At 37.7% G+C, this 16,842-nt stretch overlaps 1 protein-coding gene and 1 pseudogene across 3 annotated transcripts in view; both read left to right on the top strand.

Annotated features, from left to right (window-relative positions):
* The window catches only part of BABAM2 (BRISC and BRCA1 A complex member 2), a 401,404-nt gene that overhangs the window by 181,973 nt on the left and 202,589 nt on the right, over positions 1–16,842 (top strand). The window lies entirely within an intron of this gene.
* Positions 11,356–15,708, top strand: LOC139037171 (BCL2/adenovirus E1B 19 kDa protein-interacting protein 3-like pseudogene; annotated as a pseudogene).

Below are 16,842 nucleotides of genomic sequence, written 5' to 3'. Positions count from 1 at the left end.
AGCAACACAAATATCTATCTTTACGTAGAAAAAGAAATGACACCATTATATTTAAATTCAATGTTAAGATCTGTAATGAGGATAATTTAAGGTCTGTACAGTAAATGCTTTGTTAATTCAGAGACCTAATTTTTAGTCTTGGTCATAACTATGCCTGGCCCAGGTAGGTGCTCAGTAAATCTTCATTAAATTTCAATAAATTTAGAGGCATTAAGAAGATCTAAATACAGGTAGAAAGAGAAGATTGTGTTAGTCACATAATATAGTGTTTTAAGATACTCCTCTTGGTCTGACGTAAGTATTCAATTTTTAAAAAAATAATAAGCTTTAAGGTTTCTTACAAATGAAGAATCTGATGAATATTTGGTTACAAGTTAAATGTAGGTTAAGTCATATAATTACAGAATGTTAAGAGTAGAAGAGCTTTAGAAATCATCTAGTCCAATTTTAAAATTAATGTAAATAAATAGGTTCTGAGTCATTTACATGACTCAGAAATTGAAATATATAAACAGGTATACATTGATAAAAAACTCACTGCCATCCCATTTTCGTGTGTTCCATTCACCTTCCAGTTCTCTATAGATAATCACTTTTATTACTTATTCTTATATATCATGGACAAGAGGAACCTGGTAGGCTATGGTCCATAAAGTCGAGAAGAGTTGTACACGACTGAAGCGACTTGGCACAGCACAGCACACACACATGTTTCCTTCCAGGATGTCTTTATACTAGTACATGCATGTGCATATATGCAGTCTTATTTATCCTCCTCATACAGAAGGTGTCATACTACATACACTACTCTGCCTTTCAGGGTTTTTTTTTCCTTAACAAATGTATTTTGGCAGTCTTTTTATGCTGCCATACAGCCCCCTGTTTCTGTGTTTTTCACAAATGCCTAGTAGTTTATCATGTGAATGTATCATGGCTTCTTTAATCATCCGCTGGAGACACCTAATTGTTTTCAGACTTTGGCTATTGTAAATAAAGCTGCAGGTGAATAACTTTATATTTGTGTTATTTCCTTTGTTTGCTGGTATATTTTTAGGCCAAATTCCCAGAGGTAGGATTGCCAGGTCAACAGATAAATGCATTTGTTATTTTGGTCGGCAATGGCGAGTTTCCTCCATAGCAGTCACTCCATTAGGAGTGACAGAGTGAGGCCATTTCTCCAGGAGATCTTTCTAGACCAAGTTTTGGTCAGATGCATGTCTTCCATGCTCCCATAATACCTTTTACCTTCCGTAGCAAAGCCTTTGTCACATGGGCTGTAATTGTTGATTTATTTACCTGTCTTCCTGACTACATGTTCATTACTATAGTTTTGATACATAACACAGCACAGAGCCTGATGCAGAGTTGATACTCAATAAATATTGGTTGAATGGATGAGTGGAAACATGTTCAGTCCTTTGGTCCTCCTTCCTTCCTACTTTCATTTTCTCTCCTTCCTCCCTCTTCTTGACCACATGAAATCAGGCAGGACCCACATCATACACCAAAAAACCTGGGACTAGCTGGGGAGATCAGTGGGGAGATGGGAACAGGAGGCAAAGCTTTGTACCCAACCCTGCCCTAATTGGATTTTCATAATTTATTCTACTAAGTTAGTAGTTATGGTTGTGATACCTTAAAATGGTCTTTCGTTGCCTTATTAAGCAACGTATATCTTATATACATTGTATATGCTGTATATCTTCCCAGGATTCATTTTTCTTGGACCATTTTTTAAATTAAATTCTGTTGATTGACTCTTTTTCTTTATATGCTATGGGTAGTAACCTTACATCACATGCATCACATCTCACCAGTTTACTCTCTCTGTCTTTTAGATATCTAATATATTGCATTATATTGGTATTTTTGATATTTGATATATTTAGGGGAGTAGATATTTTTATCATGGAAAGTAGCTTGTCTGTGATAATATTTTACTTTTGGGGGAGCAGTTTTAAAGTTCTCTCTCGTCCATAGTTGGAATAAACATGCTATTCTGGTTTCTTTTGCATATATTTTCGCTCTTTAGCTTACATATATGAATGAGCTTAAGGCTCTAAGTTAGTTCTTTGCATTTGGGTTCACTTCCCAGTTGCTCAGTAGCACCTTTTCCTCTCATAGGATTGCTTTAGCCTGATCATTATTTATGAATTCTATTCTGAGTTTTTTCTGCTTCAACTAATACCCTGTCTTTCTTTAAGAAATAATTTTCCTTTTGTAACAATTTAAATAGTTTGAAACCACTATCGTAACTTCAGTGTTTTTCTTTTGGTGTTTTTCCAACTTTTCAGACAGATGTGTTTTAGTACCAATATCAAATTCTGTAAAATCAGTATTTTATTTAATCTACATAATAATTTGGGGAATGTTGTCATCTTTACTATATTTAGTTTTCCCAGCATGGAGCAAATTATATTTCTCCATTTATCCATCGTTCTTTAAATCAGCTATCAGACCTTATGTCATTTTGAATAAGATGTCTCTAATTTTCTGATTTAAATTAATACCCACTTACTGAATTTTTTGTCATTGTTATGAATGGGGTCTCTTCCACTGCATTTTCTAGCTGTGGCCCTTGTCACTTAGGCCCGTAGTAGTTTCAAATGGCTTTTTATCCTGCAGTTTTGCTGAAGTCGTTACTTTAAATAATGACTTAGTTTTTTTTTTTAATTTTAAATATTTTTGTGGGCTTTTTTGTTCTGATTTTTGTGGGCCGTGCCACACAGCATGTGGGTAATTGACCAGGGATCAAACCTGAACCACCTGCACTGGAAACATGGAGTCTTAACCCCTGGGCTGCCAGGGAAGGCCCAGCTTATTTTAAATGACTAGTTATTTTAAATTGATTTTAGTAAGTTGTATAATCATGTAATTTCATAACATGATGTTGAACTATGTCATATATAAAACATTTTTTCTTACCTTTCTATGTTTGTACTTTTGAATTGTTTTCCTAATACCTAATGGCTCATTCAGTGAAGTAACTATTAATATCTTTGCTTCCCTAAGAACTAGGAAATAGGGGAATCAAATTACCCTGTGAAAGCTGTAGCTAGCACATAAACAGATGAAGATATTAACGTGAGATATTCTCTTTGGGAGGTGAAATGGACCCCCAGGTGAGTGATATTACACCTGTTTGAATGTGATCATGTATCTGGAGAAAGAGTATATCAAATGAAAACTAAGGAAAGAACAGGAAAAAAAGATTGTTATAGAGTCAATTTGGTAGTAACTGTTCCAGTATTATCCAAGATATAGGAATGGGTGAATTTTGAATAATCTGAAAGTTGCAGGATAAAAAGCTGTTTGAAACTACTACAGACCTATGTGCCATGGGTCACAGCTAGAAAATGCACTGGAAGAGACCCCATTTAGAGTTGGATGCAGGAGGATGTTGCTCATAGTCTAAGCACTCCTAGTATCCCATTGGCCCCACTGACAAGATTATTCCTAGGGTGAGCTTGATGCATCAGGCTTTATTAAAATGCAGTTCCTCTAACTCACCTGGGTTGCCTGGCAGCCCACATGGTCTTCCTCATGCAAAGAGCATGCCGTGATAAAGGGGCTTGAAATATTCCATTCCCCTTGACCAATTTATCGTTACAAAGCGATGGACTGGCATTATGGGGAAAGAACACACTAACCATGTGAACTTGGAATATTTTAGTACCTAATTTCCCATGGTAAACTAACAAGTTAGCATTCTGTTTGTATGTCAACTACCCTTTGGCCATGGCCATGCAGTTGGTGTGCAAACAGAATTGAGTTTCTGAGCTCAGAATGCCCAAAAAGAATGTAAATGTGCTCCTGAGGTCTCTTGGAGAGAGCCTGACAACCTGGCTGTTTTGTTTGCATTGGCAAAAGTCTGAGAATGAGTATTTTAGTCTTCTATGAGCACTTGCTGCAGTGATGCTGTGATTCTTACCATTTCTCCTTTTCATGTGACAAATTTTAATATTTTCTCTGTGTCCAGTCATGCAAGTGTAAACTTGTGCTTGTTCATAGTGGAAAATTATTTTAGTGTTGTCTTATATTTTATTTATTAAGATTTTTATTTAGTTATTAGAGCCATACTCATAAAAAAAAACTATTGTGACTATCTTGTCTGTTTATGGGAAATAAAACTATATTTGCTTTTATTTCATAATTTATATAAATGTTGAATCACTGTATTATGAAACAAATGTAATATATGCTAGTTACACATCAATTAAAAAATTATATTTGCTTTGTGAAGTAGATTGAAAAGCATAACATTCTTGTCTATTTTGGGGAAATTTAGAAGCATTCTACACTAAACTGATTGGCCAGAGGCAATTTTTAAAATGGTAGTTCCTAATAACATTTCTTTTTTTGTAACTTGTTCTTTACTGTTTGCTGTTTCCGAGTACTTCTTTTTTGTTCTCCAGTTATTTTGAATTTTTATCCATTTCTATTTAACTCTAAATTTATTAGGAGATAACTAAAATTTATATTGCCCCAATTTAAAAAAATACTATTTTCTAATGTGTAGCCTTAATTTAATAAAATGATTTTTCTCTGGATTAATGTTATGTTTGCTTGTTATGTTTTTTTCTGCTCTTGGTTTTATTTTTGCCTTTTCTGACTTTAATTTGATATTCTTTTTTCTTTTCCTAAATTCTTTTAGACAGGTTCTTATTTGTTTTTATTTCTTTCCTTGGCAATCTATACAGTTGGAAAATCTTTTAAGAGGCCTGATTTTCCTTAAGATGGCTACCTGACTTTTGAAAGTTCTATGAATTGAAATGCTCTATGGTATACATGTAGGGCCATTCCTGCAGCCACTAGTAAATCATTTGAGAATTGCCTTCTTAGTCTTCACAGTCAAATGATTTTATTACCTTTTATTTGAATAGAGATAGGAAGCACAAACAAGAAGGCACTGGAGAGGAGGCTATAACTGGAAAAGAGAAAATATTATCTGTGTTTTTTTTTTTTTTTTAAATGCCGCAGAGAGAAAACAGCCGGGAAGTGAGCTGTCAGATGAAAGGGCAGATGAAGGCTGCTGGTCCACGAAGGTGTAACCCTGAATTCAAAGTCAAGGGGCTGCCCCTTGGCCAAGCCAAGCAGGAAGTGGCTTTAACGTCATCAGTTGTGGGCCCATTCGTTTATCATGGTTAGAAGGGACCAAACTAGAAACTGATGCTGCACAGACAGGCCAGAATTTGCCAACAAAGAGTTTATACAAAGAGAAAGCAACTGACAGGTATCATTTGCAGGTGCATGAGCCAGGATCAGTGTGTGCAGAGAGCAGGAAACAGGTGGGCCAGGTGTTCCAAGTTGATCTGGGATAATAGTGACAATGATGGTGGCCACAGTGATGGCCACCCTTTATTCATGGTGTAACTGATACTGTAGTTTTATATAACTACTCCCATTTTACAGTTGAGGAAACAGAGGCTTATCCAGGTTTTAAATAACTTACTCAGCCAAGTGGACGTAGTGGGCAACCAGGGGAGAGCCTGATTCTCACTAGCTTGTCTAATCTGGAAGCCTGTACTCTTTCTACCTTTATCACATGGTCAGGAATCTAACATGCACAGACACATTCACACATGATTCAAACAACTGACACAACAGGGTTACAGCTGCTGAACCTAGAATGGAGTTTATATGTTTTTCCAAGTGTGGTTTTTCCATACTTAGTGTATGTCAACAAGAGCTGGCAGGTACATGTTGGCAGGTGGAGTGAGGCAAGGTCTTCTGAATTCCTGCCACTGAGATTACAGTTCTAATGCCCTCTGCCTACTTCTCTCCCCTGTGCCATAAGTGAGAAAGTGTAAGTTTACAGATCAGAGTGAGGGTGAGGTAGTCTGTCTTCCCAGGCTGTGAATGAAAGGGCTTTGCCTTCAGTTGCCCTGCTTCCCAGTCTTTGTGTGTGAGGAACCTGCAGGCCTCTTGGTTTGCCCCACTTTGTAAGTTGCAGCCTGTGCAGGCAGCCAGCCGGGTTGGGAGAAAATATTTGTTTATATTTATTTTTGTCTCACCTTCCTAGAATTTCTACTGTTTGTGCATGTTTTATGATATTTATGATGTATTAGCATAGCAGTCCATGTATATTGCTTATCAATAAATACATAGAAGAGACATTGATCTTAAGATCTTTGATCTTCAGCCCAAACTTTAAAAAAAAAATTTATGAAAGTATAGATTACAATGTTGTGTTAACTACTGCTGTACTGCAAAGTGACAGTTTATACACACACAGACAGACACATACACAGAGGTTTCCTTGGTAGCTCAGACAGTTAAGAATCTATCTGCAATGCAGAAGGCCCAGGTTTGATCCCTGGGTTGGGAAGATCCCCTGGAGAAGGGAATGTCTTCCTAGTCCAGTATTCTTGCCTGGAAAATTCCGTGGATAGAGTCTGGTGGGCTACACTCTGTGGGGTTGCAAAGAGTTGGACACAACTGAGCAACTAACACACATACACATATATACATACACACATCTCTTTTTCATAATCTTTTTCATTGTGGTTTATCACAGGATGTTGAATATAGTTCCCTGGGCTATACAGGTTATCCGTTCTATATATTGTTTTTAATCTATTCTATATGTAATAGTTTGTATCTGCTGATTGCAAACTCCCAGTCTATGCCTCCCGCCCACCGCACCCCCAGCTTGGGAGCCACAAGTCTTTTCTCTATGTCTGTGAGTCTGTTTCTTTTTTGTAGATAAGTTCCTTTGTATCATATTTTAGACCCCACATATAAGTGACATCTTTTGATATTTGTCTTTCTCTTTCTGATTTATTTCACTTAGTATGATAATCTCTGGTTGCATGTTACTGCAAATGGCATTATTTCATTCTTTTTTATGGCTGAGTAATATTCCATTGTATATATGTACCACATCTTTAGCCATTCGTTTGTAAATGGACATTTAAGTTGTTTCCATGTATTAGCTATTGTGAATAGTGCTGTTATAAACCTGCGGGGTGCATATATCTTTTTAAATTAAAGTTTTGTCTGGATATATGCCCAGGAGTGAAATTGTTGAATCATATGGCAATTCTATTTTTAGTTTTCTGAGGAACCTTCATACTATTTTCCATAGTAGCTGCACCAACTTACATTCCCACCAGCATTATAGGAGGGTTCCCTTTTCTTCATGTCCTCTCCAACATTTGTCATTTGTTGACTCTTTAATGATGTCCATTTTGACCTTTGTGAGGTGGTACCTCATTGTAGTTTTGATTTGCATCTCTCAAGTAATTAGCAGCGTTGAGCATCTTTTCACATGCCTACTGACCATCTGTATTTCTTCTTTGGAGAACTGTGTCTTTAGGTCTTCTGCCCATTTTTTGATTGGGTTATTTGTTTTTTGTTGTTGAATTGTATGAAATGTTTGTAAATTTTAGAAATTAAGCCCTTGTTGGTCACATCATTTGCAAATGTTTTCTTCCATTCTGTAGGTTGTCTTTCATTTTGTTTCTGGTTTTATTTGCTGTGCAAAAGCTTATAAATTTGACTAGGTCCAATTTGTTTATTTTTGGTTTTATTTCTATTGCCTTGGAAGACTGACCTAAGAAAACATTGGTATGATTTATGTCAGAGAATGTTTTGCTTATGTTCTCTTATAGGAATTTTATGCTGTCACATCTTATGTTTAAGTCTTTAAACTATTTTGAGTTTATTTTGTGTATGATGAGAGGGTGTGTTCTAACTTGATTTACCTGTGGCTGTCCAGCTTTCCCAGCATCACTTGCTGAAGAGACTGTCCTTTTCCCACTGTGTAGTCTTGCCTCCTTTTTCAAAGGTTAATTAACTATAGGTGTGTGGGTTTATGTCTGGAAACCAAATATTTTAAATTGACATTTTTAACTTAATGCTTTTAAATGTTTGGAAGTCAGTATTCTAGAGCAGTAGACCCCAAACCTGATGAGCGGTTCAAGCTCTTGATAAGTTGAAAAAAAAAAAATCCACGTTTCCTTGGCCCAGATAATGTATACTGAATCATCATGGCCAGGTGTAGGGTCCAATAGTGTGCTTTTAAATAAGGACCAGGGTTGGAACCACTGCTTTAGAATATGGTTCCTGAAAACTATCTTATTGCTTATAGTTGCTGGGAAAAAATCTTAGTGCCAATGGTATCAAATAGACAGTTGGAAACCTGTAGTGCTTTGAAGAGTATTTATGAATAGGCTTACTTTTTGTTTGTTTTCCCCTGTGGAAAGGTAAGCTCCAAGAGGTGGCCATTACCTAGCCTGTTCCCCACTTGTTCCTAGGACAGTGCCTGACACATAGAAGTGATCAGCAGTAAATATTTGTTGAGTAAATAATGAGACCCTCTCTCTACTGGAGTCAGTGTGTGTCCCCTCTTTCTTCAAGAACCAAAGAAAGAACTGAAGTAATCTGATAAAGTCCTTGGTTATTCCACTCTTATTGCAGTGTTTTAATGTTCAAAAATTATGTAAATTCTCATATTTTATTACATTTTAATGCCATCAAAGATAGTAGTGGAGGTTGGAAGGTAACATAGAGATCTGCTTTGATTTCATTTCTCATTTCAAATCCCTGTGTCTTTAAGGAAAGGGCTAAGCTACAACTTGGTCATTCTCCAGATCCAAGAGGAAATGGATTGTAGCAGTTGTGCCTTTGTAGAGCAGATGTTTTGGTTGGAAAGACTGTCAGCCATCTGACTCATAATAAATCCTCAATTCCAGTAAATTCCCAGTGTTCAGTTACAGTAGGTAGGATGCAAGAAAACAATGTCTTCCACTTTGGGAACTTTGAGCTTATTTCACATATTACCACTGCCCCCTGTGCATTATTGTGTGTGAATGGATGAAATACTAGGGGAGGTTAAGAGCAATTCCAGGAATAGACTCAGTTGGTGTTTGTAACGGAGACCATTGGAGGTAAACCAAAGCCACGGACTTGCCTGACATAATACTAATGATGAGAAACATAATAGCATTGAGTCTTCTTACATATTCCCCTATTAAAATCATTTCTAAATTATACTGATTTGAATAATATATAAACAGGCCTATAGTTTCCTATTGTCTTATAGGGAGGATTCCCTTTTATTTTTTTCTCCATGAAACTTTGAAAGTAAGTATATGATTACTTACATGTTATCTTGAATTTTAGGAATTTGTTTTATGGGGAAATCTACTCATACATATTAGCTTCTCAAAATTCTGCCAAGACCTATATCCAGTGTTTTATATGGATAAATAAAGATTACAGAAATTATATTAAACATTTCACATTTTGTATTATGAGCTTGATGGAGGGAATTCATTATTGTTGGAGTAAATTGGCATCTCATTGTCCTCCCTCTTCTTTTATGTAGCAGTCAGTTTCTTTTTAACCATCACTAAAATGAGCGAAGGAAATGGCAACCCACTCCAGTATTCTTGCCTGGAGAATCCCATGGACAGAGGAGCCTGGTGGTCTACAGTCCACGGGGTCGCAAAGAGTTGGACACAACTGAGCGACTTCACTTTCAAAATGAGCAGAATACCATAATCTTCACAGAGATAAATGAAGAATTCAACATCCCATTGCTTCCTCAGAGAATGACAGTCCAAGCGAGAGCACCATTGCTCTAGTCAGGAGCTTGACTCTGATTTCTGAGAGCTCCTTCTTTTTTTTCCTTAATATTTATTTATTTATTTTGGCTGTACTGGTCTTAGTTCCAGCTCATGGGATCTTCATTGCAACAAGGGGGCTTCTTAGTTGCTGGGCATGCAAACTTCTTTGCTGCGGCATGCATGTGGTATCTAGTTCCTTGACCAGGAATTGCACCTGAGCTCCCTGTAATGAGCGACCAGCATCTTACCCTCTGGACCATCAGCGAAGTCCCTCTGAGTGCTTCTTAGGTGACCTCTTCTACCAAGTGAAACAACAGAAATTTGGAAGGAAGCAGTTCACTTGTCCAGAACTCCTGACATTTCCTGGGTTGGTGTTTGGCTTTTTTCTTATCTAGTATAACATTATTTAGAAGTAATACTATTTTCTTTATACTCCTTTTATTCTTTCTGTTTTTAGCTGATTAAGTGGTCATTATATACTCAGAAACGTCATTTAACACAGTATGTTACGTGCTTATTTTTTTGGTCTTTATATTCTAAGGCACATTTGTACATCTTTAGAATTGCTGTCTCATTTCTTCAATGACAGAAAAGGTAAAGAAAACAGTGTTCCTGAATTCACCCACTGATAAAAGCTGAGATGTGGGAGAGTCGTAGCCGGAGGCAAGAGGAAGACGATTCTGACTGTGACAAAAAGGGGAGAAAGCAGAAGTGGTTAGTTCCGTGAGAACATGTCTTATTACTCTTGTCTTTCCCGTGGTGAGTCACATGATGCCTTGCACGTAGCAGGCTACTGGATTGTAGTGGAAAAAGCATGGGCTATGAGTGAGAGAAATCTGAATTTATTTTCTGATGCTCCATTTATTAGTAGAAGATTTTGGACATTTTGCTTAATCTCTTGGAGAAATTTTTAGATCTGCAAAATAGAGATGACAATATCTATCTTGAAGGTTGTTGACAGTGTAAGTTTAGATATGACGTGTGGTACCCAGACAGAAATCAGCCTTATTAAACTATTTTCTGTAAGAAACTGGGACTACTTTAGGTGTCAGATCTTGACTCCAGGATCAGGTGGAGGTCAGCCATTCCCTGTAGATAATTATAACCAAACCTGGTGAAATTCCTTAATTTGGGGGAAAATGGCAGTATTTGGAGAAATTGTTAAACTGTGTTGTGATTTGAGAGTTATATATATTTTATTATGCAGTTAAGCATAAACATGTACTTTGGGTTTCTAATTTAAGATTCCAACTCCTCTCCTCCTTTTTCTTCCTAAGAGAACAGTATCTTTGTATGGTCTGGTCTGGATTTTTATCATCTATTAATTCTTTCCTTTTTTATATTTGGAACAATATCAAATTCATACTAGAAATGTAAGAACGTACAAAGCATTTTTTTTTAACCATTTGAGAGTAAGTTGCAATGTGATGCCCTTGACCTTCATATACTGTAGCATATTTCTTATAAATAAGTACACTTTCCTACACAATTCTAGTATAGATATAAAAATTGGGAAATTAACATTGTTGTAGTACTACCATCCAAATGTAAGACCTTATTCAAATTTTGCCATTTGTCCCACTGATTTCCTAATGGAGAGAATTCCATTTAGAATCATGGATTCTATTCTTTTGTTATGGCTCTTCAATTTTTAATAGTTCCTCAGTTTTTCCTTGCCATTCACAACCTTTTTGAAGATTATAGACCAGTTTTTTAAAATGTATGAATATGGGTTGTCCAATGTTCCGCCATGATTGGATTCCATGTATGCATCTGTGGCAGGAATAGCATGGAAGTGGTGCTGTGTTCTCACTGCACCTCAAGTGGCACATCTGATCTGTTTACTGACTGATATAATCGCTTTGATGACTTGTTTAAATTGGTGTCTGTAAGGCTCTCTACAGCAGAGTTGCTGTTTTTTAAAAATGTAATCAGTAAGTATTTTGTGGGGTGGTCCTTTGAAACTATACAAATATGTTTTTCATCTAACTCTCTTTACAACAGCATGGACCCATGATTTCCTGTTTGAGTTAATGGACTATATAGTCAGTCAGTGTCGTTTTTTATTCTGATGCTCAGTATTGTTTCTATATCTAATCTGTGTGTATTAACAAGCCATGTTCATACTGATACCTCCATTTCCAATTTAATATGCTGAATTTGTTTATACATGTTTGTATCTTTCTTCTTTGAGAGCGATAAATCTCATTATCCATAATATATTTTGGATATACTTCCCATTATCTATAATATATTATAGCTATATTACATTGGTTATATATGTAACCAATATGTAACCAATCGGTTACATATGTTCCAGTATTTCTGCTGTCCCTCCATCATGTGGGCACCTTCTGCCCTCCGCTTGGGCTCAGACATCCTGCACCAAATTGCCTTTCTTTGCGGACATCCTTCTTGTTCTGCTCTGGCCCACTGTAGAGCTCCCCATGCCTACATTTGTTCTTGCCCTGCAAGCTGCTAGAATATTCTTTGTAGAGCAGTCTGATCACGTCATTACTTTGTTTGTAATCCATTATTGCCTTGCCCTTAAAAAAACAAACTCCTTGGTTGTGTTGCTGCCTGAGAACTGGAGAAGGTCCTTGCTTCGGGGCTGCAGCTCTTCCAGCTGCCTGACAATGTCGTCTCATTTAGTAGAACAGCCACTGCCCCTGCACAACAACTGTGAGAAAGGTGAACAGTCTCTGCCACTGCCTTCCAGCCTCAACAGTTCCTGGGTGGAGCTCCCCATGAATAGCAGCAATGGCAATGATAATGGCAATGGGAAGAATGGGGGGCTGGAGCACGTATCCTCCTCGTCACAGTGGGGACATGGAAAAGATTCTTTTGGATGCACAGCATGAATCCAGACAGAGCAGTTCCAGAGGCAGTTTTCACTGCAGCAGCCGTTCCCCACAAGAAGATGGGCAGGTTATGTTTGATGTGGAAATGCACACCAGCAAGGACCATAGCTCTCAGTCAGAAGAAGTTGCAGAAGGAAAGAAAGAAGTGGATGCTCTGAAGAAAAGTGTAGACTGGGTGTCCGACTGGTCCAGTAGACCTGAAAACATTCTACCCAAGGAGTTCCACTTCAGGCACCCTAAACATTCCGGTTCCTTAAGCATGAGTTAAAGCAGAGCCATGAAGAAAGGGGGGATCTTCTCTGCAGAATTTCTTAAGGTGTTCATTCCATCTCTCTTCCTCTCCCGTGTTTTGGCTTTGGGGCCAGGCATCTACATTGGAAAAGGACTGAGCACACCTTCTGCCAGCACCTACTGAGGGAAGAGAGGAGCCCCCAGGCCAGCATGTGACTTGTGAAGTGGTGTCTTGTCACAGTAATTCATTTGAACTTGAGACCATTGTAAGCATGACCCAACCTCCACCCTCTTTTAACATATCCAAGTTCCAGTAATTCTCAAATCCAGTATTTTATTCCAACTCTGTTGAGGCATTTTACTAAGCTCATTCCCTTTTTGGCCTTAAAACACTTTAGAATTTTCTAATAAGAGTTTACTCTTGTTTAGAAATTTGCAAGGGCTTCTTTTCCACAGACGCCACCAGCAGATGGTAATTTTGTCAAGAATGCCATTGTCTCCGTTCAGTACCACCAGGCCTAGAACTGTACCCTTCATGGTATAAATCTTACTCTTGCAAGATAACTCCTACCTGTCTCTTCAAACTAGACCAGGTTGCAAATAATATGAAAGCTTTGTTGTTTTGTTTCTCAAGACAAAGGCAAGCTTCCCTAAACTTGAATTTATAGTTATGAAAAAAGAAAACAAAAACAAAACAGACAAAATATGACACAAGGAAAAAAAATATCCTGGGCAATAAAGTTATTTAAAAAAAAAAAAACCAACTCCTTGGCTGAAATGCATTGCAGTTGTTTACAGTCAGGCCCTTAAACTTGTCCCGGGGCTTTCCTGTGGGCCAGTGGTCCAGTGGCTAAGACCCCACAGTCCCAATGCAGGGGGCCCAGGTTCTATCCCTGGTCAGGGAACTAAATCTCACATGACACAACTAAAGATCCCACATGCTGCAACTGAAACCTGGTGCATCCACATATTTATATATAGACTTGTTCAGTTTCATCCGTCACCCCTCCTCACTGGTGTCCATTGTTTCAGCCTTTCTGAACCCTACCCTGGGTGTGCCATATGCCTCTGTACCCCCATATCCTTCCACATGCTCTTCTTTTTTCTTTCACTTCCTTGTACTTTCTATTCCTTCAGAGCACTGTGATTCCTTCCAACTAAAAGCATTATCTCCTTGATGTTGTTTAGTCGCTAAGTCGTGTCTGACTCTTTTGCAACAATAGTCAGCCAGGCTTCCCTGCCTGTGGGATCTCCCAGGCAAGAATACTGGAGTGGGTGGCAGTTTCCTTTTCCAGAGGATCTTCCTGACATAGGGATCAAACCCGCGTCTCCTGCTTGATAGGGGGATTCTTTACCACTGAGTCACCTGGGAAGCTCAACATTATCTCCTGAAAAAGCTTCATGTGACAGCCAGTTTTGCCCTTTCTTTAACACCTCTCCTTTTTTCTGTCAGAGGTTCACACTTGTATTATAATATACCTTTATTCTAACAGTTTTAATCAAATGGTTGATTATTATTTTTTTATTGTTTATTTAGTTTTCCTACTTGTCTGTGAAGATTTTGAGGGTGTGTGTTCCTAGCACCTTCTGGGTAGTGCCTCACACATAGTAGGGCATTAATAACATGTTTATAGGGGTGAATGAATGAATGAGTCTTGAGGTCAGCATCAAAGGTATAATCAGTATAGAAGGAGAATGGAATTAATTGAAGGCAGAAGAAAATAAAAGAAATCTGCAATATATTTTGCCCATGGTGCATAGGCTATAGTAGGTCCAGTCATGGTTTATCTTGGGGAGAAGCCCAGTTTAGTTTGCTGAGGCATTGGGAAGGTGTTCTGTCTGCTCTTGTATTTTTTTTTTAAATAGTTTGCTTGTTTGTTTTTTAACATAGTTCATGAAACCTGTTTTGGATTATTATGCAGGTTTTCTTGTACACTTAACCAACATTTGATTCTATAATTAACAGACCCAAGAGAACCTGGAACTTAAAGGGTTCAACCTAATCTGCTTAATTACATTCTTTCATGCTTATTTGATATTAATATAAACTTTTTTTTAGTAAGTTTATTCCACATTCCAATGTGAACCAGAAATGTTAAGCTGTTAATAGCTTCCCTGGAGAATTGCAACTTGCTTGGATGCTTCAGTACTTTCATCATCATTTATGCATCGTGAAATGTCACAATTTCTCTTCATAAGCACAAAACTGCAAATGTTCATCAATTGGTCTATCTTCAACCTGTTATTAGCTTAGAAATGAAGTATTCTTCACTAACCCAAGCCAGTGATAAAGTCTAACTCAAATTTTAGTTGATCTAAATCTAGTCATCAGCACTTCTATAATTAGTCAAGTTCTAAATAACAAAGCCACCTACTCAATAGTTATGCTAAGTACAACATTGAGTTTTTCATTTTGGGAACTTTTTAGTATAATAATATGTTCTTCATATGAAAATTTCCACTCTTCATAACTTCCTCCTCTTTTGGGGTCTTAACATTTTCTTTTTGATTCATACAGACCTCATTTAGTAAGTGGCACAGTTTTGGAAGCAGATTTGGATATAGTAGATGTAGTGAAAAGAAGCATTGATGCAAGAATCTGCAGTCATGAGTTTTGGTTTCAGCCCTGTGACTAATCAACTCTGCACATCAGACAAATCACTTCCCTTATCTCAGTTTCTCCATCTATAAATCTATGAAGTGTGGGTGTTGGGATCAGTGGCTACAAACTTTATTTTTAATATAATAGAAACCTTCTTACAAGTGAAATCTTTCTCCCAGTGCCCAGTATACAAAACACAGTCGTAGTTGCTCTTAAGACACTTACTCATAGGTACACATGATCCCAAGTTTTTCCCAGAGCACAGGGTAACAACCCCTGGCCCAGATCTCTAAAGGGTCTGTGTTCGTTTGTGTTTTTTTTTTTTAACATTCTCTGATTTTATTTACCCTTCACTTGTGTCCTTTCACCTTTGACACATTACCAGTATCATTGACCCAAAGGGGATAGTGGCCACAATACCAGCTCTCTTGACCTGGCCCCTTTCTCTGGCTCCTCCATAGCTTATGGATGTGGCCAGTTAGAAGAATGTTTGAGAAATATCTTATTGTACTTTTCAGCTTCTACCACAGTTCTTTCCTCCATTTAACTCTGAGTTTTTGGAATATGCCACAGAGACTTATTTTTAAATCCTAAACTTTGTCGAAGATACCTTCCACACTCTTCCACAGCCCAATGCAACATCACAGTTCCTCTGTGTTCTCCTGTTCAGTCACAGGATGGATATCTCAGTCCATTGCTTTTCAGTTCTCTCTTTATTTTTGAACCTGTTTTCTCTTCCTTAAGTGTCAGTTTTCTAAGTCAGTGCTTCTCAGACTTAATGTTCTAGAGATCATCTAGGCCTTTGTTATAAGTGTCCCCAAGGTGAAGCTGATGCTGTTGGTCTAATTAGTGAGGCTCCACCCACATAGGCTTCAGCTGCTGGCTCTTCAGGAAGGTAATGCCACACCTGCATTTGGGATCTGGTAATGGTTCTCTGTCTCTAGGTGCTTTGAACGCGATAACCTGGAATACTGAAGTGGTAGAACTGTTTTCCTGGGAAAACACCAGGACTTGCTGTTTAGCATCTTGCAGGCTGGGAAAGTCAGAGCTCCTTTTCCTGCCTTTTACTACTGGGAAAAGTTTTGCATTTTTCCGTTTAGGATGCTCATTACACTGCTGCTTTATCTCCTTATAAAAGTCTAATGTCAGAAAAAGTCTGATGAATTCACTCTTAACACATAGAAGAACTGATGAGTTTTTCAGCCTTACCTTATAATGATTAATCATGTCCTATCTTACTGGATCTCTTATTGAAGAAGGAAGAAAAAAAAAAGCTTCTCATCTTCATGTTTTTACATATGAAGTTGGGAGATGTATTCTTGCCATTTTTTCCCTTATTGTTTCCATCAAAATGTCTTGCACATGGTAGGTAAATCATAAATGAGTACTGACTTAGTGATAGCACATGGTGTGTTATTTGGAAGTTGATTAGAAATGGCAAAAAGATTGCTCTTGCCTTTTTTTTCTTGTAGGGTTTGATCTCTCAGTCAAGTGTTAGAACTTGAATTTTCCTATTATTCTAGAGGATGACCTGAATCCAAGGATAATGGCTCATTCTGCCCAAAGTTACACCTAC

This window comes from Odocoileus virginianus, chromosome 2 (assembly GCF_023699985.2).
Source record: "Odocoileus virginianus isolate 20LAN1187 ecotype Illinois chromosome 2, Ovbor_1.2, whole genome shotgun sequence".
NCBI classification, from domain to species: Eukaryota; Metazoa; Chordata; class Mammalia; order Artiodactyla; family Cervidae; genus Odocoileus; species Odocoileus virginianus.
This window is presented reverse-complemented; position numbering and strand designations above follow the sequence as displayed.